This window comes from Pleurodeles waltl, chromosome 2_2 (genome assembly GCF_031143425.1).
Source record: "Pleurodeles waltl isolate 20211129_DDA chromosome 2_2, aPleWal1.hap1.20221129, whole genome shotgun sequence".
In the NCBI taxonomy this organism is placed as follows: domain Eukaryota; kingdom Metazoa; phylum Chordata; class Amphibia; order Caudata; family Salamandridae; genus Pleurodeles; species Pleurodeles waltl.
In genome coordinates, this window is record NC_090439.1 from 33,101,791 (window position 1) to 33,126,698 (window position 24,908).

Genomic DNA, 24,908 nt, shown 5'->3' on the forward strand with positions numbered 1-24,908 from the left:
AACTCTTGAGGTGGTCCATTTTCCTACAGGGGATGGACTTTACGGTGGAGCATCGCCCGGGGATTGACCAATACTGATGGTCTCTCCAGATACTTCCGTCTTAGTGATGAGAGCTCCCAGGAGGTTGGGTAGCTCTTCCCACTTTCAGCTGGGGGGGAAACATGTTAGACCTGACAGCCTTAGGGTGGTCACGCCTAACTTTTTGCCTGCCTCCCTCCACATTTTGGACACTGTTTTTGCTGGTTTTAGGACTCTGCGCACTTTACCACTGCTAACCAGTGCTAAAGTGCATATGCTCTCTCCCTTTAAACATGGTAACATTGGATCACACTCAATTGGGCTATTTAATTTACTTATAATTCCCTAGTAGAGTGCACTATATGTGCCCAGGGCCTGTAGATTAAAAGCTACTAGTGGGCCTGCAGCACTGATTGTGCCACCCACTTGAGTAGCCTCTTAACCTTGTCTCAGGCCTGCCATTGCAAGGCCTGTGTGTACAGTTCACTGCCAATTTGCCTGGCATTTAAAAGTACTTGCCAAGCCTAAAACTCCCCTTTTTCTACATATACGTCACCCCTAAGCTGTGCCCTAGGTAACCCCTAGAGCATGGTGCTGTGTAGGTAAAAGGTAGGACATGCACCTGTGTAGTTTACATGTCCTAGTAGTGTAGAACTCCTAAATTTGTTTTTGCACTACTGTGAGGCCTGCTCCCTTCATAGGCTAACACTGGGGCTGCCCTCATACATTGTTTGAGTGATAGCTGCTGATTTGAAAGGAGTAGGAAGGTCATATTTAGAATGGCCAGAATGGTAATACAAAATCCTGCTGACCGGTGAAGTTGGATTTAATATTACTATTTTAGAAATGCCACTTTTAGAAAGTGAGCATTTCTCTCCACTTAAATCTTTCTGTGCCTTACAATCCACGTCTGGCTGGGTTTAGATGACAGCTCCTTGTGCATTCACTCAAACACACCCAAACACAGGATACTCAGCCTCACTTGCATACATCTGCATTATGTCTTCCTGGGCTGGGAGGGTGGAGGCCTGCTCTCACACAAAGGACCGCCACACCCCCTACTGGGACCCTGGAAGACAGGATTGAACTGAAAGGGGACCTGGTGCACTTCTAAGCCACTCTTTGAAGTCTCCCCCACTTCAAAGGCACATTTGGGTATAAAAACAGGGCCTCTGCCCTACCACCTCAGACACTTCCTGGAGAAGATACCTGAACCAGATCCTGGACCCTGACAAGAAGAACTGCCTGGCTGCCTGAAGGACTCACTTGACTGCTTTCTGAAGAGGACTGCTGCCTTGTTGTTGCCCTGCTGTCTTGCTGCTCTCTTGCTCTGCTGCAGAAGTGCTCTCCAAGGGCTTGGATAGAGCTCGCCCGATGTTCCCTGAAGTCTCAGGACCAAAAAGACTTCTCTCCTGCAGCTGAAATCCCTGTGCGGTGAAAAATCACTGCACCACTTGCCAAGAACGACGCATAGCCTGCTCGCGGGGAAAATTTCACTGCACGCCATGTGCGGAACGACGCAGCCTGACTTCGCAACAGAAGATCGACGCAGCGACGCGACTGGAACTTCAACGCACAGCCCTACTGGATCGACGCAAGCCGACTCAGAACAATGCTGCCGGACTTCCTGAGAGGAATTAACGCAGCACCTGCTGTGCGTAAGAAAATTCCACGCATCGCCTACTGGAATCAACACAGACGGGGTAACTTCGCTCCGCAAGCCCAGGATTCCTCGCATTGTCCCCGGGGTGTCTGAAAACCACGCAACCTGAAGAGGATCCTAGTCCGCTCACCGGAAATCGATGCAATGTCTTCCCCACGTGGAAAATAATGACGCAAGTCCATGTGCAAAGGGGCGAAACCGACGCACACTCACCGTTTTCCACGCATCTCCTCCTCTGTGGTCCCTTGCGAGGATTTTTCAATGCAAACCAGGTACTTTGCCCTGCAAAAGATACTTGTTGGTTCTAGGAGAACTTAAGACAATTTTTATTGCTTTTACAGTAATCTTTTAACTCTAAATATACTTGATATCACTTTCAGTGAGATCCCTACATTTGCTTATTTCATCTTTAATCGTGTTGACCTGCATTTATTCAGATAAATATTATATATTTTTCTAAACACTGTGTGGTGTATTTTTGTGGTGTTAAATTGTGGTATTGTATGATTTATTGCACAAATACTTTACACATTGCCTTCTAAGTTATGCCTGACTGCTCAGTGCCAAGCTACCAGATGGTGGGCACATTATAATTTGGATTGTGTGTGACTTACCCTGACTAGAGTGAGGATCCTTGCTTGGACAGGGGGTAACCTGACTGCCAACCAAAGACCCCATTTCTAACAATATGGATTTGGAATTGTTCATGATTTTGGTCAACTGTGGTCGCAAATAGAGTTCCTGACCTCTACTGGTACACCAGTGAGAAATGGCGACACAATAAAAGAGTTGTTGTACACAATACAGTTACCTGAAGAGATTGCAGTGGTAAAATGTTGTGCACATCAAAAGACACAGGACTACATTTCACTGGGAAATGGATGTGCGGATCAAGTCGCAAGGTTTTGCGCATTGAACTGTATATCGTTTTAAGACAAATGGGAACTGATGCCTGAAGAAGATAGTACTTGCACAAGTTTTGCATTAAAAGTGATTGATACATTGGAAGAATTGAAAACATTTTAATTTGACCCAAAGTCATTTTTCCTCTTTGTCTGCATTGTCCTGCAATGTCTCCAAAGACCTGATGAAATTTGGATTTCTTAGGAGGGTCAGATGGTCTTGCCTAGCAGTTTTTTGTCTCAGATGGCCCGTTACTATCATGGGCAGGCACATACTGGAATGGATACTAGGGTTAGATTGTTCAAGATTGATTGGTTCAATCCTAAATTCAGGCAAGCAGCAGAGGCAGTATGTCATCGATGCATAGTTTGTCAGCAGCTGAATGTGGGAAAAGGGACAGTGGTGAATTTGAGCCACATTGGAAGAGCAGGAGGTCCATTTAGCAGAATGCAATTGGATTTCATTTAGGTGCCTGCGTGTGGGGTTCCGAAGTACGTGTTGGTGATTGTGTGTGTCTTTAGTCATTTGATTGACGCATACCCCACAAGGAAAAATGACAGTCTCACAGTAGCAAAGCTGTTGCTTAGAGAGTTAATACCACGTTTCAGATTTCCGATCTCTTTAGAATGAGATAGGGGAACTCACTTCAATAACAAAGTGATTAAACTCTTGTATGCAGCACTAAACATCGAGCAGAAGTTGCATTGTAGCTATCGCCCTAAAGTATCAGGACTAGTAGAACAAATGAATGGTACCTTGAAATCAAGAATTGCCAAGATGTGTGCCGCTACAAATCTGAAATGGCCAGACACTCTATCTTTGGTATTGATGTCAATGTGAAACACATCTGACAGAAAGACAGGGCTGTCGCCCCATGAAATCCTCATGAGTAAAGCAATGAGACTGCCAGCAGTTCCAGCAAATGCACTTGTCAATATTACAGATGATATGGGGTTGGACTACTGCAAGGGTCTGGCTGATGTGCTTTGCTTTTTCTCTCAGCAGGTAAAGGCCACCACCCTGCCACCCATCCATGACCCAGGTCACAATCTGAGAGCCGGACACTGGGTCGTCCTCAAATAGCACGTTTGTAAGACCTGTTTGGAACCGCGTTGGAGGAGTCCTTACCAGATGGTGCTAACAACTACGACAGCTGTGAAGTGTGCAGGACTCCCGAACTGGATACAAGCAAGTCATACAAAGAGAGTGGTGTGTCCACAAGAGCATGAAGAAGTGTTATTGAGAGCACCAACAACAGCAAAACAGATAGCTGCACTTGAACCAGAACAAGAACCAACTGAACATGAAGTTGAACCTGATCTGGTGGAAGATGGGTCTATCACCCCTGAAAGAGATGAAAGTGAATAATTACACGAGAGTGTGCAAGAACCTATCTCAATGGACATAACAAGAGAGCCTAGTGCAGCAGACGTTCTCCCAGAAGCAGACGGTGATGAAAAGCAGACAGAGCAAGTGTCAGATCAAGAGGGTGAAAGAGTTGAGACGGATCAAAGTCAAAGTGATTCGACTCCTCCTGAGTCTGTTGCAAGTCCATCAAGAGAAAACACCATAAAGAAGGAAAAGGAAAAGAGTCCAATCTTTAGAAGAATACTGATAGAAGGAACGAGAAAATGAGGTAATTGTCCTGAATCACAGATTGGGAAGAAAAAAGAATTGGTCATAAATGAAACAATAGAAGAAGTGGATACTACGAGAAAGGAAGAACTGAGTGAAGGAGAACTAAGTGGTGATCAAAGGTTGAAAATAAAGAGAAAAGCAAGTCAAAGATACGCACGTCCTAATTGGGCATATACAGCTACCAGTGAATGGCAACTCAAGTTTATGTCCTTTTGTTTTGATACAGAAGTTCCGAGTGAGTACTTTGATTTAACCTAAAGGCGATCGAATTACTGAATTGTTGAGCTGATCTAAGAAACCTAAGAAAGAGACTGTTGAAATAAAACCGGAAGAGACATTGATAACCTGATATGACAATTGAAAACCCGGATGTGACAAGCTGCTAATCAATTTTGACAAAGGAGAAGGGTTCCTGGTTATGAAACTGAATTGTGAGAAAGTATTTTTCCTTCATTCTGATTTTGTGCTGTTATTATCTAAGAGTTACTTTCTGATTCTTTACAGATCATGGCTGAGCTAAATAACTAAGTTAGAAATGTTAGGTATTGTAGATATTTGAACGTCGGAGTGGCAGTTATGTGTGGAATAATGTTTGTAATAATGATTGTGGGAATGTCTATTCATGATATGAAAAAGGCTAGTATTGCTTCTGTTCCTGAAACTAAGCCTTTCTAAATCTGTTTGTGTAGTAAATTCAATGAGAAATACTTGCACGATTATACTAATGCTCAGGGAGAGCTTTCTTCTAATTTTTTCTATAGCTTGTTGAGTGAGTATGTTGAGACGATGGGTGCGAGGAATTGTCTTGTGTGTATGCAAATTCCTTCTTCAGTAGAAGAAGGAGTTACGTACCATAGTTTGCCTTTAACATATGGCATAAGCTGTAGTTTGCTACTAATAAGATTTTATAACCAAGAGTATATACAATACTTTTATTCTAACTACGACGTAGTGTTTTCAATTTGTTCTTATTATTAGATATTTGAGTAAAGTAGCTAAAGAACATGATATAGTACTATTTAGAGGCTTTTTTGAACCAACATTAACATTTGGGACTGCATACGTGCACAAGAACAACCTAACATGTTTGCTCACACTGATAGAGAAGAGTTTTATAGAGCATACAGATGACAGGAGAAAAGCATTAAAGGAAAAGTTAAAGAAGGGATTAGAGAAGAGAATTTATAAGAATGATTATGCTTACACTGCTATTAAAACACAAGGGAAGTTAGCTCTAGATGCATTACATGTAGGGAAGCTTTGTATATACAGGCCAAAATCACGCGCTGACACTTTATTTGTGGGAATGAGTGAATGTAGGCATGTGTTTTTGTTTCAGAATAAATGGACCTTTATGTTGAATGGTCAGGACCCTGCAATTCCTGGGATCTATTATATTTGTGGACTGAATGCTTATTACCGTCTTCCTAGAGGATGTCACGGGACACGCTATTTAGGGATAGTTTCCCCTAAAATTTATCAGCTAGATGATCTAAAGTAGTTTCCGAAAATGACTGAATTACATCGTAAGCGACAGAGGAGGGAAACCTCTTCTGCAATTGTGGGAGATATTTTTGGTGCAGTAATTCCTTCTGTAGGAGTTATTTTGAATGCAATCAAGATACGGAAGTTGTCTACTATTGTGGATAATATGCTGACAAATTTTACAGAGGCAATACTCCTGTTAGATACTGAATTAGCTGTGGATAGAGATATGACGCTTCAAAATAGGCTTGCTTTAGACATACTCTTCGCGAAAGACGGTGGAGTCTGTAGGATGATTAATGCTTGGCATTGTTGTTCGTTCATACCTAATAATGATAAAGAGATAAGGGACTTACTCACTAACTTAACTAATTCAAGTAAGGATTTGAAGGAGTTGAAAGAACCAGGGGTTTGGGAGAAAGTTGGAAAGGGATTTGCTTCAGTGGGCAATTGGTTTAGTCAAATTGGGAATGGGATGTTATTAGAAATTGTACAGGGAATATTAATTGTGATCGCTTGTATATTAGGATTAAGGGGCATATGCAAATTATGGCAAAAGATAAAATTAAGGAGATCTAAAAATTACCAGAGGAGGGAAGAACCACCCAGGGGAAGAATCTATAGGGGGACATTTGAGAAGAAGGCAGAATACAGCCGAGACAGAAGTGTAAAATGTTGGTAAAGAAAGGTGTGATGACATATTTAGTCATCAGAGGAGGGACTGCTGGAGCAGATATGCTAATTAGAAAATTAATAATGATGTTTATGTGTTTTGAATAATGAAAAATTTGTAGAGAAACTAATCTTAGAGAAAATAATGTGCACGTTTGAAAATGTTCCCTCGGGCATGTAAGCCATTTATACGAGATTGTACTAATATAACTGAAACTGTGTGTAATAATGAACAAAAATATAAGAATAATGTAGTAATATGTCATATCGAAATGTATAACCTATGTTTTGCATTAACTTGTAGTGCTAACTTAGCTGGAATTAAGGCCTAGTCTTCCTAGGCTTCGCACATGAAGAGCTGAAATACTAAACGCACTGCTAGAAGCTGAATGCATGACCTGCCCTTGAGCCACCCGATGTTAAAAGTTGCTTAGCTAGAATTTTCTGCAATGTACTAGCGGACAGGAGATGATGAAGACAATTTGATACAATTATGTGTAGAGTAGGCTAAATGTACTTTCCTAGGACATGAACAATGGAGGCACTGACTGAAGAGGAACATGCAACTATTTCAATGCCTAAAGAGCCGGAGGATGAGGACATCGTATAGTGGACCAATCCGCATCTTGTGAAAGGACAAATAGTAAAATTTGAAGGTTTGGTAAGGAAATACTATAGGTGTAGTGCTTTCCTCTTATCTAGTTTCTAAGCACTAACATAACACAACAGAAATGCACTTCTGAGGTCAAAGAAGACTTTTATTGTTGTTAATTCTTCCCCAACCACAATTTTTATGTATGACGAATTAGTAGCTTTCAAGTCCGCGTTAATCAAACAAAATATATCAGTTTGCAATATACACAGCAGGTTATATTTATAAGATATTGAATGCAAAGCAAAACAAATACTTCACCGTGTGGGAATTATTTACAGCTTCATCTTTCTAAGGTCTGCAAGCTGATGACCCCTGTCAGCCGCGAGAAAGAGAGATTCATCTACCCACACGGGATTGCTGGCAGCCTGCGCCAAGCTCCAGCACGAGGTCCGGCAGATTCGAATCTGACTCTCTGCAGCCTGTTACATTTGTTACAAAGGTGTGCCCCCTCCTCTCAGACCTGGGAAACTGAGCAAGCCTTTTGGAGACTGGCCAGGTCTCCAAGACTACTCCTGTTCCCAAGCTCAAGCAGAGAGAACAACACCCATGTACTCTCTCTTATCATGTCTAGTCTACTGTGAGAAAAACATCTTGGTTCTCTGGTGCAAAAACACAGCTTGGAAAAATACAGCTTGGATTCTCAACTGCAATGTCTAACTCCACGTTAAAGGCAATAGGCAGCTAACCTAAATATCAAATGCAATGTCATGTTAAAGGCAATAGGCAGCTAACCTAAATATCAAATGCAATGTCTAGTGTCATGTCAAAGCCAATAGGCATCTAAGCTGAATACAAAATGCAATGTATAATATCATGTCAAAGCCCATAGGCAGCTGAGCTGAATACAAAATGTAATGTCAATATCATGTCAAAGCCAATAGGCAGCTGAGCTGAATACAAAATGCAATATACAATATCATGTCAAAGCCAATAGGCAGAATATCTAATAGCATGTCAAAGTCAATAGGCAGCTAAATTGAATACATCATGTCAAAGTCAATAGGAATGCAATGTCAAAGCCAATAGGCGGCTAGACTGGATACAGCATGTCAAAGCCAATAGGCACAATACCGAATGTAATGGCTAATGCAATGTCAAAGCCCATAGGCGGCTAAACTGAATACAGAAAGTAATGGCTAATGCCATGTCAAAGCCAATAGGCAGAATACAGAATGTAATGACTAATGCAATGTCAAAGCCCATAGGCGGCTAAACTGAATACAGAAAGTAATGGCTAATGCCATGTCAAAGCCCATAGGCGGCTCAACTGAACAAAACATACCATGTGCTACTGGTGAACATTGAGCAACTAATATGCGCAGTGGTGAAACACAAAGTCATTGGTCAAAACAAACTTTATCAAATGGCAGTACATTCCGCCCTTTGACCAATGAATTTTTGTTTCACATATCTCTTGTTTCAAACAAAAACAAAAAACATCGGCACAAAAAAAAAACATTATCAGTAAGTCAGATTTGAATGAGCAAAGCAATCCCTGTAAAGCAATAGAAGTGAATTAACACATTGATCTCATAACCTTTCACATCAGATACATCTACATAAAAAAGACTGGGCAATTTTTATACTCTGAATGAGTCTCTAATTCAACAGTGTTAGCAATTTGATGTGGCATGAGTTCTGCTCATGTAAAGAGGCACGGTCCACCTGAAAGGTTTGCTGGAAGATAAGCAAAAGTCAGAGTTCCATACGAGAAGGGAAAAAAAAAAAACACAGCTTAGTTCCGGTGGAAGAATGCAATCAAACAAGTTGAACTTGAACTGAAGGCGCAGTTTGCGCAAAATGGATCCATGGTGCTGGCACTTTACTCAGCCAGGTTCAGGTTGGGGATTCGGTCCCTTCCCCGACCCCACACGCACACACCGGAAGGGGGACCACACAGCACACTCAGGGACAGTGGCGAAATGTGGTAGGATCTGCAAAAGAAACAAGTATGACTTTTCTTGCAAATAACATTTTTCATTTAAACTGCACCCTTCCTCTTTCTTTCCCTGTTTTATAATCAGCAGGACGTTTTTGGGGCCCTTTGTTATATTTTCTGCAGGTTCTGGAGGGTCACTTGGGGCTTCAGCCCACACATCAGCACTGAGGTTTTTATCTGCTGCGCCACAGCTTCCCTTTTCTTGCACTGTCAGAAGGGCTGGGGCAGACTCATTCTTTAACAAACCTCCATTCACTGCACTTTTGCCAATTTGGGCCATTCTGTCTCCAATTTGTATGAATGAATCAGATTCTTTTCTAGGTATCAGCATAATTTCGATTTTTCCTTGGTAATCTGCAGCAATCACTCTCCCTAAAACCTGATCAATTTGCCATTTCTGTTCTGGTAACTTTCCTCTCCCCAACTGCTCTGTGACTGCTTGCATGACAGATTGCTTTTGTGCGTGCTGCACAGTTTTTATCAAATCTAGGGGAATGTGCATCTCTCTCATCTCTGCCCACCTGTAAGTGGCTTTTTCTCTCAGCTGTTTACATTTCTTGGGCACCCACTTAGCCATCCCCACTAAGGCAGAATTCTGGGTGAACACTTCTCTCTCTGAATTTTTCTCATTAACATCTGCAAGGTAATTGAACCAGTTAGGTGCTAAAACATTAGCAATGAACCAAAAATCAGCATAAAAATGACACATCTCACGTAGCTCTTGCTTTAAAATCTGACACACATTATACAACGCTGTTCCTTCTCCTGTGCCAGAAAACAACATTTCAGTCAATGAATCATTAGTAAAACGAACATGCTTTTTATCTTCAGTAGACACAAATTCAAATGGTGCACACAATTTCACTGGTAATTCTTTTACCTGTGGTACTCTAGCCCTGTCTTGCAAGTACCAGATCCATTGTATGATTCTAGCTAGGGGCACTATTTTCTTCCCTTGTTCTTGAATTACATGTACATAAGTATTTCCTTCTTGCACTGCGCAGAAACCTAAAGTCTGCATTATTTCATTTGCCAAATCACAAGCGCGCAGCTGCATATAATTTTTCACAGTGATCATATACAAAAGTGTTAGGATTTCTCTCAAATGAAGGCTATTCTTTTTCCAAAAATCAAACAAGCTAATGAAAGTCGGCTCTTGCTCTAAAATCTTTCGTTTTACTTGTGCATTTTGCAACGGTAACTCGTAAATCACATTCTGGTCTCGCTCGTCCCTGTTATCAGTTAAGGAATGCATTTTGTCTGCCAAAAACCCTGGCTCACACGAAAACTCAGTGCAGCTCGGAGCTGTCTTAACCCCCTCATTACTGGAATGGGACAAGAAAGATTCTTCAAAAACAGCCCTTTTATAACTTTCAGTCGGGCTAATTTGCTCACGTAAATTCCTATTTTCATGTTCCAACTTCCTACATTTCTCCTGCATTTCTCTGTAAGCAGATAAAGGTATCCAGACCTTTCTGTCATCATTACTTCCAAAAGACACGTTTTCTACATCAGGCATTTTAGCTACACATGCATTTTCTTCTGTAATTCCCCAAACAGAAAACAATTCACAGTTTTTCTTAGCACCATCAGGCAGTTTATCAACACATGTCTCAGACATGGTCTGCCGTGCTACTGTGATTCCCCAAACAGAAAACAATTTCTGTAATTCTCCAAACAACAAAAAACAATTACACTTTTAAAGTGTGCACTTAGAAATCTACTAACTCGTCAAACCCCCTTAATCACCACTTAATGACCGACCCCACTCCTGGTACCAATTGTAGTGCTTTCCTCTTATCTAGTTTCTAAGCACTAACATAACACAACAGAAATGCACTTCTGAGGTCAAAGAAGACTTTTATTGTTGTTAATTCTTCCCCAACCACAATTTTTATGTATGACGAATTAGTAGCTTTCAAGTCCGCGTTAATCAAACAAAATATATCAGTTTGCAATATACACAGCAGGTTATATTTATAAGATATTGAATGCAAAGCAAAACAAATACTTCACCGTGTGGGAATTATTTACAGCTTCATCTTTCTAAGGTCTGCAAGCTGATGACCCCTGTCAGCCGCGAGAAAGAGAGATTCATCTACCCACACGGGATTGCTGGCAGCCTGCGCCAAGCTCCAGCACGAGGTCCGGCAGATTCGAATCTGACTCTCTGCAGCCTGTTACATTTGTTACAAAGGTGTGCCCCCTCCTCTCAGACCTGGGAAACTGAGCAAGCCTTTTGGAGACTGGCCAGGTCTCCAAGACTACTCCTGTTCCCAAGCTCAAGCAGAGAGAACAACACCCATGTACTCTCTCTTATCATGTCTAGTCTACTGTGAGAAAAACATCTTGGTTCTCTGGTGCAAAAACACAGCTTGGAAAAATACAGCTTGGATTCTCAACTGCAATGTCTAACTCCACATTAAAGGCAATAGGCAGCTAACCTAAATATCAAATGCAATGTCATGTTAAAGGCAATAGGCAGCTAACCTAAATATCAAATGCAATGTCTAGTGTCATGTCAAAGCCAATAGGCATCTAAGCTGAATACAAAATGCAATGTATAATATCATGTCAAAGCCCATAGGCAGCTGAGCTGAATACAAAATGCAATGTCAATATCATGTCAAAGCCAATAGGCAGCTGAGCTGAATACAAAATGCAATATACAATATCATGTCAAAGCCAATAGGCAGAATATCTAATAGCATGTCAAAGTCAATAGGCAGCTAAATTGAATACATCATGTCAAAGTCAATAGGAATGCAATGTCAAAGCCAATAGGCGGCTAGACTGGATACAGCATGTCAAAGCCAATAGGCAGAATACCGAATGTAATGGCTAATGCAATGTCAAAGCCCATAGGCGGCTAAACTGAATACAGAAAGTAATGGCTAATGCCATGTCAAAGCCAATAGGCAGAATACAGAATGTAATGACTAATGCAATGTCAAAGCCCATAGGCGGCTAAACTGAATACAGAAAGTAATGGCTAATGCCATGTCAAAGCCCATAGGCGGCTCAACTGAACAAAACATACCATGTGCTACTGGTGAACATTGAGCAACTAATATGCGCAGTGGTGAAACACAAAGTCATTGGTCAAAACAAACTTTATCAAATGGCAGTACAATAGGTTAAAGTCATATCCACTGACTGACCAATTGGGAATTAAGGGCATGGACTGGGAGACCCTAATAAAAGTCATGACAAGGGGCAAAAACTTCAGGAGATGTGGGAGAATTTAGGCAGATGCGAGGGGAGACATTCATGACATCAGGAGACGCTGTTCGAGATTCTGTCATTGGGCTCATACTTTTGAGAGCCTGATGTGTAGCTGATCGTTCGATGACCTGAAGATGAAGACTGACTTTGTTGCTGATCCATTCTGTGGATAGGTAGCTATGAAAATGTGACCGACTAACTTGTGCCTTTACTTCTAGGTACCAGGGGGCATATTTATACTCTATTTGCGCTGGAATTGCGTCGTTTTGTTTTACGCAATTCCGACGCAAAACTAACTCCATATTTATACTTTGGCGTTAGACGCGTCTAGCGCCAAAGTCCATGGAGTTTGCGTCATTTTTTAGCACCTACTTTGCGTTAATGATATGCAAGGTAGGCGTTCCCGTCTCAAAAATTGACTCCGAGGCATGTGCGCCGTATTTACACTCCCGGGCAAAATTCATGGCCGGGAGTGGGCGGGTCAAAAAAAATGACGTCCAGCCGCTTTTGCGCCGTTTTTTAGCGCCTGGTCAGGGCAGGCGTTAAGGGACCTGTGGGCTCGGAAGGAGCCCAGAGGTGCCCTACCATGCCCCCAGGGACACCCCCTGCCACCCTTGCCCACCCCAGGAGGACACCCAAGGCTGGAGGGACCCATCCCAGGGACATTAAGGTAAGCTCAGGTAAGTATTTTTTATTTTATTTTTTTGTGGCATAGGGGGACCTGATTTGTGCCCCCCTACATGCCACTATGCCCATTGACCATGCCCAGGGGACAGAAGTCCCCTGGGCATGGCCATTGGGCAAGGGGGCATGACTCCTGTCTTTGTTAAGACAGGAGTCATTTCAATGGGGGTTGGGAGTCGAAAAAAATGGCGCAAATCGGGTTGAGGCGAAAAATTCGCCTCAGCCTGACTTGCCCCATTTTTTGGCGCCCAAGCTCCATATTCCCCTACGCCGGCGCTGCCTGGTGTACATCATTTTTTTTCACGCACACCAGTCAGCGCCGGCGGCTAACGTCATTGAATAAATACGGCGCCCGCATGGCGCTTCAGAATGGCGTTAGCCGGCGCTAATTTTTTTGAAGCAAAACTGCGTTAGCGCAGTTTTGCGTCAAAAAGTATAAATATGGCCCCAAATGCGCTGTTTATGGATTTTCTCTTAGAAAGATGTTTTCCAAATTCATGTTTCCTAAATTGTTTTCCATGAAGCCCCACATACTAATGCTAATCTTGGTTAGGTAGGCTTCCTAGGGGTGACATTGACAATTGACTGACAAACTAATTGCTGAACTCTGTTATTAATGCTGGAAATCTTTTATTGGCTTATGCAGGAGTATTCAAGCATATGTTTCTTCAAGTTGTGATTTGATTATGTTATTGACGTTACATTATTGAACTAATAATCAATCTGATTGAATAAAGTTTGATCTAATAGATGATTTAGTTTTGTAATCAATAGGGAAATAAAATTGTTTAACACTTTAACGAGTGGTGGTTGTTCATGAATAAATGGTTATAGATGTTGTCAATTAAATATTGATGGTTGGTTATGTTGATTTCTGATTTTAGTAGTCGCTACATGACTAGGATGTTCCATGCGATCCAAAAGGTTCATCGACCTATACTCGTCCCCTTATAAGTTTACTTACTTAGGGCCAGATATAGCAAGCCTTTTGCGCCTCGCAAACTGCGAAAAACGCAGTTTGCGAGGCGCAAAAGGCCTCACGCGATGCACAGCCGCAAATTGCGAGTCGGTACCGACTCGCAATTTGAGGCTGCGACTCGCAAACAGGAAGGTGTGTTCCCTTCCTATTAGCGACCGCATCGCCATGCAGAGTTGCTTTGGGACCGCGAATGCGGTCGCAAACCAACTCGCAGTTACCATCCACTTGAAGTGGATGGTAACTCATTCGCAAAAGGGAAGGGGTCCTCAGGGGATCCCTTCCCCTTTGTGAATGCCCCAAAAAATTGTTTTTCAGAGCAGGCAGTGGTCCTATGGACCACTGCTTACTCTGAAAAAAATGAAACCAAATGGTTTCGGAATTTTTTCTTTTTGCAGCTCGTTTTCCTTTAAGGAAAACGGGCTGCAAAAAGAAAACAAATAACTGCTTTATTCAAAAAGCAGTCACGGACATGGTGGTCTGCTGTCTCCAGCAGGCCACCATCCCTGTGAGTGCCTAGACTCGCTATGGGGTCGCAAACTGCGACCCACCTCATTAATATTCATGAGGTGGGTCTTTGCGACCCCATTGCGAGTCTTTCTGCATTTCGTTTTGCGAGTTGCAATTTGCGAGTCGCTGTGACTCGCAAATTGCAACTCGCCAAAATCTACCTACCTACATCTGGCCCTAAGGACCAGGCGCGTTAGCAGAACATTCCCCAAATATATAAAAAAAATATTGACAGCAAATGCATTTTTGAGAATAAGTAAAAAATCTAACTATAATTAAAGTCCAACAAACTACTAATTTAAAATGCTGTAAACTACTAAATTTCACATAAAAATATTTGAAAATATTTATTTAGCCTATAAACACATAATAAAATATTTCTAAATATCAATTAAAATATATCAATATAAAATGTAACTAAATTAACAAAAAATATAATTAAACCATTATTAACCGGTTCTGTGCCTTGGACGAGATGATCTCGTCCAAGGCTACAGTTCCCCTGTGCCTTGGACGAGATCATCTCGTCCATGGCACAGGGGAACTTGGGGGCACGCTAGCGCGCCCCCTTGCACCCCCGTTCCCCCCCCCCAAGTCGGGATGGAAGGGGAAGACCTTCCCCTTCCACCCCGACCCCACCACCCCCCCCTGTGACGTCAGCGCGCGAGCGCGCGCTGATTTGTCACAGGGGCCTCCCTAGTCGCGCTGGAAGCTCTGCTTCCAACGCGATTGAAAAAGAAATGCAAAAGCATTTCTTTTTCAATCACTTGGGAGGCCCGGAGGGGCTTCAAAGGGAAGGAAAAGTATTTCCTTCCCTTTGAAGTCCCTACGAGGGTTTCAAAAGCCGGATTGCTTGCAATCCGGCTTTTGAAACCCCACTAGACACCAGGGTTTTTTTTTTTTTTTTTGAAACTGACAAAAGGGAGCGACCCCTTGGGCAAGGGTCGCTCCCAGGGGGGGCATTTTTTTGAGAAGGCCTTTTCTGCCCCCATGGCACCAGGGACCATTTTTTTTTTTTTTTATGTTTCATTTCTTTTTTTTTTGGTGGGGAGCGACCCCTTAGGCAAGGGTCGCTCCCCTTGGGTGAAAATTATATTTTATGGCCGATCTGCCCCCGGGGGGGGTGGGGCAGAAACCTCTAGGCGCCAGGGCCAATTTTTTTTTTTTTTGTTTGTTTGTTTTTTTAGAGATGGGGAGCGACCCATCAGGTAAGGGTCGCTCCCCTGGGGGGCAAATTTTATTTAGGCCATTTCTGCCCCCCTTGGGGCAGATTGGCCGATTTTAGGTCAATCTGCCCCCAAGGGGGCAGACACCACTAGGCACCTGGGATTTGTTTTTTTGCGCCAATGTCACGCAGGGGGAGCGACCCCGTAGGCAAGGGTCGCTCCCGGGGGCGGGGGTGGGGGCGGCAAATTTATTTTAGGCCATTTCTGCCCCCCCCGGGGGCACATCGGCCTATTATTAGGCCGAACTGCCCCCGGGGGGGGGCAGCAGCCTCTAGGCGCCAGGGCAATTTTTTTTTTTGTGTTTTTTTTTTTCTTTTTTCTTTTTTTAGAGATGGGGAGCGACCCATCAGGCAAGGGTCGCTCCCCTGGGGGGCAAATTGTATTTAGACCATTTCTGCCCCCCTGGGGGCAGATTGGCCGATTTTAGGTCAATCTGCCCCCAAGGGGGCAGAAACCACTAGGCACCTGGGATTTGTTTTTTGGTGCCAATGTCACGCAGGGGGAGCGAGCCCGTAGGCAAGGGTCGCTCCCGGGGGCGGGGGCTGGGGGGGGCAAATTTATTTTAGGCCATTTCTGCCCCCCCTGAGGACAGTTCGGCCTAATATTAGGCCGATCTGCCCCCGGGGGGGGGGGTGGGGCAGAAACCTCTAGGCGCCAGGGCCAATTTTTTTTTTTTTGTTTGTTTGTTTTTTGACAGATGGGGAGCGACCCATCAGGTAAGGGTCGCTCCCCTGGGGGGCAAATTGTATTTAGGCCATTTCTGCCCCCCTGGGGGCAGATTGGCCGATTTTAGGTCAATCTGCCCCCAAGGGGGCAGAAACCACTAGGCGCCTGGGATTTGTTTTTTGGCGCCAATGTCACGCAGGGGGAGCGACCCCGTAGGCAAGGGTCGCTCCGGGGGGGGGCAAATTTATTTTAGGCCATTTCTGCCCCCCTGGGGGCAGATCGGCCTATTATTAGGCCGATCTGCCCCCAGGGGGGGCAGAAACCTCTAGGCGCCAGGGCAATTTTTTTTTTTGTGTTGTATTTTTTTTTGTTCTTTCTTTTTTTAGAGATGGGGAGCGACCCATCAGGCAAGGGTCGCTCCCCTGGGGGGCAAATTGTATTTAGGCCATTTCTGCCCCCCTGGGGGCAGAATGGCCGATTTTAGGTCAATCTGCCCCCAAGGGGGCAGAAACCACTTGGCACCGGGGATTTGTTTTTTGGCGCCAATGTCACGCAGGGGGAGCGACCCCGTAGGCAAGGGTTGTCCCGGGGGTGGGGTGGGGGCTGGGGGGGGCAAATTTATTTTAGGCCATTTCTGCCCTCCCTGGGGGCAGTTCGGCCTATTATTGGGCCGAACTGCCCCCAGGGGGGGGCAGAACCCTCAGGGCACCAGGGCAAATTTTTTTGTTATTTTTTTTTTTTGTTTGTTTGTTTTTTTTGAGATGGGGAGCGACCCATCAGGCAAGGGTCGCTCCCCTGGGGGGCAAATTGTATTTAGGCCATTTCTGCCCCCCTTGGGGCAGATTGGCCGATTTTAGGTCAATCTGCCCCCAAGGGGGCAGACACCACTGGCGCAAAAAAACAAATCCCAGGTGCCTAATGTCACGCAGGGGGAGCGACCCCGTAGGCAAGGGTCGCTCCTGGGGGCGGGGGTGGGGGCTGGGGGGGGCAAATTTATTTTAGGCCATTTCTGCCCCCCCCGGGGGCACATCGGCCTATTATTAGGCCGAACTGCCCCCGGGGGGGGCAGCACCCTCTAGGCACCAGGGCAAATTTTTTTGTTGTGTTTTTTTTTTTGTTTGTTTGTTTTTTTCGAGATGGGGAGCGACCCATCAGGTAAGGGTCGCTCCCCTGGGGGGCAAATTGTATTTAGGCCATTTCTGCCCCCCTTGGGGCAGATTGGCCGATTTTAGGTCAATCTGCCCCCAAGGGGGCAGAAACCACTAGGCGCCTGGGATTTGTTTTTTGGCGCCAATGTCACGCAGGGGGAGCGACCCCGTAGGCAAGGGTCGCTCCCAGGGGGGGGGTTGGGTTGGGGGGCAAATTTATTTTAGGCCATTTCTGCCCCCAGGGGGGGCAGAAACCTCTAGGCGCCAGGGCAATTTTTTTTTTTGTGTTGTATTTTTTTTTGTTCTTTCTTTTTTTAGAGATGGGGAGCGACCCATCAGGCAAGGGTCGCTCCCCTGGGGGGCAAATTGTATTTAGGCCATTTCTGCCCCCCTGGGGGCAGAATGGCCGATTTTAGGTCAATCTGCCCCCAAGGGGGCAGAAACCACTAGGCACCGGGGATTTGTTTTTTGGCGCCAATGTCACGCAGGGGGAGCGACCCCGTAGGCAAGGGTTGTCCCGGGGGTGGGGTGGGGGCTGGGGGGGGCAAATTTATTTTAGGCCATTTCTGCCCTCCCTGGGGGCAGTTCGGCCTATTATTGGGCCGAACTGCCCCCAGGGGGGGGCAGAACCCTCAGGGCACCAGGGCAAATTTTTTTGTTATTTTTTTTTTTTGTTTGTTTGTTTTTTTTGAGATGGGGAGCGACCCATCAGGCAAGGGTCGCTCCCCTGGGGGGCAAATTGTATTTAGGCCATTTCTGCCCCCCTTGGGGCAGATTGGCCGATTTTAGGTCAATCTGCCCCCAAGGGGGCAGACACCACTGGCGCAAAAAAACAAATCCCAGGTGCCTAATGTCACGCAGGGGGAGCGACCCCGTAGGCAAGGGTCGCTCCTGGGGGCGGGGGTGGGGGCTGGGGGGGGCACATTTATTTTAGGCCATTTCTGCCCCCCCCGGGGGCACATCAGCCTATTATTAGGCCGAACTGCCCCCGGGGGGGGCAGCACCCTCTAGGCACCAGGGCAAATTTTTTTGTTGTGTTTTTTTTTTTGTTTGTTTGTTTTTTTCGAGATGGGGAGCGACCCATCAGGTAAGGGTCGCTCCCCTGGGGGGCAAATTGTATTTAGGCCATTTCTGCCCCCCTTGGGGCAGATTGGCCGATTTTAGGTCAATCTGCCCCCAAGGGGGCAGAAACCACTAGGCGCCTGGGATTTGTTTTTTGGCGCCAATGTCACGCAGGGGGAGCGACCCCGTAGGCAAGGGTCGCTCCCAGGGGGGGGGTTGGGTTGGGGGGGCAAATTTATTTTAGGCCATTTCTGCCCCCAGGGGGGGCAGAAACCTCTAGGCGCCAGGGCAATTTTTTTTTTTGTGTTTTATTTTTTTTTGTTCTTTCTTTTTTTAGAGATGGGGAGCGACCCATCAGGCAAGGGTCGCTCCCCTGGGGGGCAAATTGTATTTAGGCCATTTCTGCCCCCCTGGGGGCAGATTGGCCGATTTTAGGTCAATCTGCCCCCAAGGGGGCAGAAACCACTAGGCACCGGGGATTTGTTTTTTGGCGCCAATGTCACGCAGGGGGAGCGACCCCGTAGGCAAGGGTCGCTCCCGGGGGGGGGGGGGTTGGGTTGGGGGGGCAAATTTATTTTAGGCCATTTCTGCCCCCCCGGGGGCAGATCGGCCTAATATTAGGCCGATCTGCCCCCGGGGGGGGTGGGGCAGAAACCTCTAGGCGCCAGGGCCAATTTTTTTTTTTTTGTTTGTTTGTTTTTTTAGAGATGGGGAGCGACCCATCAGGTAAGGGTCGCTCCCCTGGGGGGCAAATTGTATTTAGGCCATTTCTGCCCCCCTGGGGGCAGATTGGCCGATTTTAGGTCAATCTGCCCCCAAGGGGGCAGAAACCACTAGGCGCCTGGGATTTGTTTTTTGGCGCCAATGTCACGCAGGGGGAGCGACCCCGTAGGCAAGGGTCGCTCCCGGGGGCGGGGGTGGGGGCTGGGGGGGGCAAATTTATTTTAGGCTATTTCTGCCCCCCCTGGGGACAGTTCGGCCTATTATTAGGCTGAACTGCCCCCGGGGTGGGGCAGAACCCTCAGGGCACCAGGGCAAATTTTTTTGCTGTGTTATATTTTTTGTTTGTTTGTTTTTTTCGAGATGGGGAGCGACCCATCAGGCAAGGGTCGCTCCCCTGGGGGGCAAATTTTATTTAGGCCATTTCTGCCCCCCTTGGGGCAGATTGGCCGATTTTAGGTCAATCTGCCCCCAAGGGGGCAGACACCACTAGGCACCTGGGATTTGTTTTTTTGCGCCAATGTCACGCAGGGGGAGCGACCCCGTAGGCAAGGGTCGCTCCCGGGGGCGGGGGTGGGGGCGGCAAATTTATTTTAGGCCATTTCTGCCCCCCCCGGGGGCACATCGGCCTATTATTAGGCCGAACTGCCCCCGGGGGGGGGCAGCAGCCTCTAGGCGCCAGGGCAATTTTTTTTTTTGTGTTTTTTTTTTTTCTTTTTTCTTTTTTTAGAGATGGGGAGCGACCCATCAGGCAAGGGTCGCTCCCCTGGGGGGCAAATTGTATTTAGACCATTTCTGCCCCCCTGGGGGCAGATTGGCCGATTTTAGGTCAATCTGCCCCCAAGGGGGCAGAAACCACTAGGCACCTGGGATTTGTTTTTTGGTGCCAATGTCACGCAGGGGGAGCGAGCCCGTAGGCAAGGGTCGCTCCCGGGGGCGGGGCGGGGGCTGGGGGGGGCAAATTTATTTTAGGCCATTTCTGCCCCCCCTGAGGACAGTTCGGCCTAATATTAGGCCGATCTGCCCCCGGGGGCGGGGTGGGGCAGAAACCTCTAGGCGCCAGGGCCAATTTTTTTTTTTTTGTTTGTTTGTTTTTTGACAGATGGGGAGCGACCCATCAGGTTAGGGTCGCTCCCCTGGGGGGCAAATTGTATTTAGGCCATTTCTGCCCCCCTGGGGGCAGATTGGCCGATTTTAGGTCAATCTGCCCCCAAGGGGGCAGAAACCACTAGGCGCCTGGGATTTGTTTTTTGGCGCCAATGTCACGCAGGGGGAGCGACCCCGTAGGCAAGGGTCGCTCCGGGGGGGGGCAAATTTATTTTAGGCCATTTCTGCCCCCCTGGGGGCAGATCGGCCTATTATTAGGCCGATCTGCCCCCAGGGGGGGCAGAAACCTCTAGGCGCCAGGGCAATTTTTTTTTTTGTGTTGTATTTTTTTTTGTTCTTTCTTTTTTTAGAGATGGGGAGCGACCCATCAGGCAAGGGTCGCTCCCCTGGGGGGCAAATTGTATTTAGGCCATTTCTGCCCCCCTGGGGGCAGAATGGCCGATTTTAGGTCAATCTGCCCCCAAGGGGGCAGAAACCACTAGGCACCGGGGATTTGTTTTTTGGCGCCAATGTCACGCAGGGGGAGCGACCCCGTAGGCAAGGGTTGTCCCGGGGGTGGGGTGGGGGCTGGGGGGGGCAAATTTATTTTAGGCCATTTCTGCCCTCCCTGGGGGCAGTTCGGCCTATTATTAGGCCGAACTGCCCCCAGGGGGGGGCAGAACCCTCAGGGCACCAGGGCAAATTTTTTTGTTATTTTTTTTTTTGTTTTTTGTTTTTTTTGAGATGGGGAGCGACCCATCAGGCAAGGGTCGCTCCCCTGGGGGGCAAATTGTATTTAGGCCATTTCTGCCCCCCTTGGGGCAGATTGGCCGATTTTAGGTCAATCTGCCCCCAAGGGGGCAGACACCACTGGCGCAAAAAAACAAATCCCAGGTGCCTAATGTCACGCAGGGGGAGCGACCCCGTAGGCAAGGGTCGCTCCCGGGGGCGGGGGTGGGGGCTGGGGGGGGCAAATTTATTTTAGGCCATTTCTGCCCCCCCCGGGGGCACATCGGCCTATTATTAGGCCGAACTGCCCCCGGGGGGGGCAGCACCCTCTAGGCACCAGGGCAAATTTTTTTGTTGTGTTTTTTTTTTTGTTTGTTTGTTTTTTTCGAGATGGGGAGCGACCCATCAGGTAAGGGTCGCTCCCCTGGGGGGCAAATTGTATTTAGGCCATTTCTGCCCCCCTTGGGGGCAGATTGGCCGATTTTAGGTCAATCTGCCCCCAAGGGGGCAGAAACCACTGGGCACCTGGGATTTGTTTTTTGGCGCCAATGTCATGCAGGGGGAGCGACCCCGTAGGCAGGGGTTGTTCCCGGGCAAGGGCAGGGGGGGCTTGGGGGGGTCAAATTTATTTTAGGGCATTTCTGCCCCCCCCTCCCGGGGCCGGCTGAGCTAGAGGCCAAACTCCACAGGTAGGCACTTTGCAAAAAACACCTCCGTTTTCTGTGAAAAAATATGTTCTGTCCACGTTGTGTTGTGGGCCATTTCCTTTCGTGGGCGCTAGGCCTACCCACAGAAGTGAGGTACCATTTTTATCGAGAGACTTAGGGGAATGCTGGGTGGAAGGAAATTTGTGGCTCCTCTCAGATTCCAGAACTTTCTGCCACAGAAATGTGAGGAACATGTGTTTTTTTAGCCAAATTTTGAGGTTTGCAAAGGATTCTGGGTAACAGAACCTGGTCCGAGCCCCGCAAGTCACCCCTCCTTGGATTTCCCTAGGTCTCTAGTTTTCAGAAATGCACAGGTTTGGTAGGTTTCCCTAGGTGCCGGCTGAGCTAGAGGCCAAAATCTACAGGTAGGCACTTTGCAAAAAACACCTCTGTTTTGTTCCAAAATTTTTGATGTGTCCACGTTGCGCTTTGGGGTGTTTCCTGTCGCGGGCGCTAGGCCTACCCACACAAGTGAGGTATCATTTTTATCGGGAGACTTGGGGGAATGCTGGGTGGAAGGAAATTTGTGGCTCCTCTCAGATTCCAGAACTTTCTGCCACAGAAATGTGAGGAACATGTGTTTTTTTAGCCAAATTTTGAGGTTTGCAAAGGATTCTGGGTAACAGAACCTGGTCCGAGCCCCGCAAGTCACCCCTCCTTGGATTCCCCTAGGTCTCTAGTTTTCAGAAATGCACAGGTTTGGGAGGTTTCCCTAGGTGCTGGCTGAGCTAGAGGCCAAAATCTACAGGTAGGCACTTCGCAAAAAACACCTCTGTTTTCTTCCAAAATTTTGGATGTGTCCACGTTGCGCTTTGGGGTGTTTCCTGTTGCGGGCGCTAGGCCTACCCACACAAGTGAGGTATCATTTTTATTGGGAGACTTGGGGGAACGCTGGGTGGCAGGAAATTCGTAGCTCCTCCCAGATTCCAGAACTTTCTGCCACAGAAATGTGAGGAACATGTGTTTTTTTAGCCAAATTTTGAGGTTTGCAAAGGATTCTGGGTAACAGAACCTGGTCCGAGCCCCGCAAGTCACCCCATCTTGGATTCCCCTAGGTCTCTAGTTTTCAGAAATGCACAGGTTTGGTGGGTTTCCCTAGGTGCCGGCTGAGCTAGAGGCCAAAATCTACAGGTAGGCACTTCGCAAAAAACACCTCTGTTTTCTTCCAAAATTTTTGATGTGTCCACGTTGCGCTTTGGGTTGTTTCCTGTCGCGGGCGCTAGGCCTACCCACACAAGTGAGGTATAATTTTTATCGGGAGACTTGGGGGAACGCTGGGTGGAAGGAAATTTGTGGCTCCTCTCAGATTCCAGAACTTTCTGCCACAGAAATGTGAGGAACATGTGTTTTTTTAGCCAAATTTTGAGGTTTGCAAAGGATTCTGGGTAACAGAACCTGGTCCGAGCCCCGCAAGTCACCCCTCCTTGGATTCCCCTAGGTCTCTAGTTTTCAGAAATGCACAGGTTTGGTAGGTTTCCCTAGGTGCCGGCTGAGCTAGAGGCCAAAATCTACAGGTAGGAACTTCGCAAAAAACACCTCTGTTTTCTTCGAAAATTTTGGATGTGTCGACGTTGCGCTTTGGGGCGTCTCCTGTCGCGGGCGCTAGGCCTACCCACACAAGTGAGGTATCATTTTTATCGGGAGACTTGGGGGAACGCTGGGTGGCAGGAAATTCGTAGCTCCTCCCAGATTCCAGAACTTTCTGCCACAGAAATGTGAGGAACATGTGTTTTTTTAGCCAAATTTTGAGGTTTGCAAAGGATTCTGGGTAACAGAACCTGGTCCGAGCCCCGCAAGTCACCCCATCTTGGATTCCCCTAGGTCTCTAGTTTTCAGAAATGCACAGGTTTGGTAGGTTTCCCTAGGTGCCGGATGAGCTAGAGGCCAAAATCTACAGGTAGGCACTTCGCAAAAAACACCTCTGTTTTCTTCCAAAATTTTTGATGTGTCCACGTTGCGCTTTGGGGTGTTTCCTGTTGCGGGCGCTAGGCCTACCCACACAAGTGAGGTATCATTTTTATTGGGAGACTTGGGGGAACGCTGGGTGGAAGGAAATTTGTGGCTCCTCTCAGATTCCAGAACTTTCTGCCACAGAAATGTGAGGAACATGTGTTTTTTTAGCCAAATTTTGAGGTTTGCAAAGGATTCTGGGTAACAGAACCTGGTCCGAGCCCCGCAAGTCACCCCTCCTTGGATTCCCCTAGGTCTCTAGTTTTCAGAAATGCACAGGTTTGGGAGGTTTCCCTAGGTGCCGGCTGAGCTAGAGGCCAAAATCTACAGGTAGGCACTTCGCAAAAAACACCTCTGTTTTCTTCCAAAATTTTGGATGTGTCCACGTTGCGCTTTGGGGTGTTTTCTGTTGCGGGCGCTAGGCCTACCCACACAAGTGAGGTATCATTTTTATTGGGAGACTTGGGGGAACGCTGGGTGGCAGGAAATTCGTAGCTCCTCCCAGATTCCAGAACTTTCTGCCACAGAAATGGGGGGAACATGTGTTTTTTTAGCCAAATTTTGAGGTTTGCAAAGGATTCTGGGTAACAGAACCTGGTCCGAGCCCCGCAAGTCACCCCATCTTGGATTCCCCTAGGTCTCTAGTTTTCAGAAATGCACAGGTTTGGTAGGTTTCCCTAGGTTCCGGCTGAGCTAGAGGCCAAAATCTACAGGTAGGCACTTTGCAAAAAACACCTCTGTTTTCTTCCAAAATTTTTGATGTGTCCACGTTGCGCTTTGGGGTGTTTCCTGTCGCGGGCGCTAGGCCTACCCACACAAGTGAGGTATCATTTTTATCGGGAGACTTGGGGGAATGCTGGGTGGAAGGAAATTTGTGGCTCCTCTCAGATTCCAGAACTTTCTGCCACAGAAATGTGAGGAACATGTGTTTTTTTTAGCCAAATTTTGAGGTTTGCAAAGGATTCTGGGTAACAGAACCTGGTCCGAGCCCCGCAAGTCACCCCTCCTTGGATTCCCCTAGGTCTCTAGTTTTCAGAAATGCACAGGTTTGGGAGGTTTCCCTAGGTGCTGGCTGAGCTAGAGGCCAAAATCTACAGGTAGGCACTTCGCAAAAAACACCTCTGTTTTCTTCCAAAATTTTGGATGTGTCCACGTTGCGCTTTGGGGTGTTTCCTGTTGCGGGCGCTAGGCCTACCCACACAAGTGAGGTATCATTTTTATTGGGAGACTTGGGGGAACGCTGGGT